The sequence below is a fragment of the Limulus polyphemus genome, unplaced genomic scaffold, assembly GCF_000517525.1.
Source record: "Limulus polyphemus unplaced genomic scaffold, Limulus_polyphemus-2.1.2 Scaffold157, whole genome shotgun sequence".
NCBI lineage: Eukaryota > Metazoa > Arthropoda > Merostomata > Xiphosura > Limulidae > Limulus > Limulus polyphemus.
In genome coordinates this window covers 864,615-867,361 of record NW_013665767.1, presented here as the reverse complement: position 1 = coordinate 867,361, position 2,747 = coordinate 864,615, and positions in this window count along the sequence as shown.

Below are 2,747 nucleotides of genomic sequence, written 5' to 3'. Positions count from 1 at the left end.
ATTGAACCCGTCTGTGTGGACTTTGACGAAAAAGAGACAATTATTTAAAGTTCTCGATATAACTGTGGTAACCACGGACTAACGTAAGTGAATTTATCGCAGATTGTATGACAAGAAACAGAGTATAAGAAAATAATTCGTCTTGTCAATGGATTCTAATGTAACTGATTCAACCTGTGTGGACTTTTGACAAGAAAAGAGAATTATTTAGAGTTTTAGATACAACTATGGTATCTTATCACGTAAAGAAGTTTTGTACATACGTTGGACTTGTTTTGAATATATATTATTTTAAAACAAGTGGACTGTGTGCTGTCCGTTTATTGTTTGAATTTATCGCCAACAAGTCACAGACACCTACTGTAGAAGAATCCCAATCCACTCATCTATACAAAATCCTGACAGTCTCTTAACGAGAGTTTGAATATCCCACCATCCTCACTGTTGTGAGCAATGTATAGAAATCTATCAAAATATGTTATAGCTGTGAAGTAGCTCTTTGGTACTGGAATACTTCTGATACTATTTTTCCCTCTATTAAGTTTCCTTATTGTCCAACTTATTTGGAGTATCTTATTTCTATTTGATAGAAATATGAGGTCCTCATCAAAACTACACATCTAGCACTCCATTTATTAGGTTAAAAATCATAAATACTATTTGTTTTGCTTTGTACTTTGTTGAAACTTTCAGATAATATGTTATATAATTCGTTCTTAGTGTATTCTTTGTAGACTTTTCGCTCATCTGTTTAATTACAGTTTCGGCAGTGCCTATAAAGATCTCTCTTATTGAATTATCTCGTCTTAATTTGGAGACGACCAGTCATATCAACGTATGACACTTTTTCTTGACAACTTGTACAACAAAAAGACTGTCATAACTGTAGTGCATGGAGGAAGCCTCATCTGTTTTGTCAATTACCAGTGGAAGATAGACTTGGCTATGTAACCTGGCTTTGTAAAGTTTACCTGTTCTATATAAATCCAATAACAAACCAGGGAGGCTCATGCAGATTTCAGTGGGTTCTTTGAGGACACCCTTTTCCTTCCCTTTTCAGAGCTGATCTGATCGTACCAATTTTGTTTATCTTCTCAATAATATCTATCTGACACATCTTTAATACAATAGAAAAAAATTCATCTGATCTTTTCTTCAAAGGGAATTGTGTGGAAATTTCTTCTGAAATAATGTTAGAGTTTCAAACTCATTGTCTTTGTAAAGGGCTCCTAACCTGGTTATATTTGTTCTATCATTATCTGAAATCATTTACCAGTTATATAGCTATCCATATGCTTGTCTACATGGTCTATCCCAGGATAAAACCCTCAATGTTTTTCCTTTAATAAACTTTTTCATGATATCTTGGCAATTTTTCTCAGAGTACGATGACTGAACAGCCACCCACAGCTTTTCAAGTCTAAACACTGATTGCATGCTTTTAATACTGAATAACAAGATTTATGTCCTTTAATCTGACATTCAATACACATATCATATATGCTATCACATTAATCACAAGAAGTACAATGGCATTTGAGCATATCAATGTCTAATACTAAACCTCCTTTTTATGCAGTAACCCAACCTATACATGCCTTGCAACATTGAATAATTTGAATGTATTTTGATATATTTTTGAAATTGTCATCAGCTTTGATACATTTTGGACAATGCTCATTACCCAGTAGCAAAGCAGTTTCATTATCTAAAGTAGTTTAAAATAGAACAATAGCTTTCTGATGAAAGTTCATGTACCTGTGGCTGGCTCTTGGGTTTGTGGTATATGGTTAATATGATTTTTTTCTGTTAGACCAATTATTTAGTCAATAGCTGTATCGACATCTGTTGGTTAATGTTTGCAGTCAATCTCTAGCCAGTGATACAGGTTTTACTACATTGGTTTTATTGTCGATTATATTCAGCTTTTCACTAGTTATTTCATGAAAGATAATCAGTAAGTCAACTTGTTTTCTAGTACAGCAAGGGGTTAATGTTTTCTTAGTGTAGTTGTCAGATTGGACATAGAATATTTCAATCGTTCCATGAAAGACTTGCGGGGGTACTTGATTGCTCTTTATTCTGACCAGCTCTACATAACCAAAGACTACGAAATATATTGTATGCAGTGATTCCTACATAAAATCTCTGTATCCCTCATCCCACCTGAACCATTTTCTTTTGTCATCCTTGTTTAGGGCGAAATCACACACAGTATCATCGTAATTGCAAACGGATGATTTTGTTTTAGTCCATTTTCGAAACATTTCTGAAGCTTCGCGGATGTTGGTTTCAATTTTTTTTCCAAAATACACTGGTTCTACAAAAGCTATAAAAACACAAAGCAAAAATATATTCATACCCCTGTTTGCTCTATAAGTAGTTTTGATTAAATCATAAGGAATTATCATGAACAGTTATGGTTTAGCGCCCTATCCTCTTAATACAGGGGACAGCAGCAGTTAATTATATAATATATATTAAGATATCCTTCTTTATATTTATATCAATATCAGTGTTCTTTGTCAACTAGCTTAAGGTGTTTTTCTCTTATTTCTTAATCAGTATAAATGTATCAGATACGATAAATGATCTATAAAGATAGACATCAACTTGTGTGCAAAAAATAAATATTTAATGTGATAAAAGCACGATTTTAATTTTATATATATAATTTTAAAATTTTACCACAAAATATTCAATAGGATAGAATCAGTCTCTCGTGTTATATATATATATATATATAT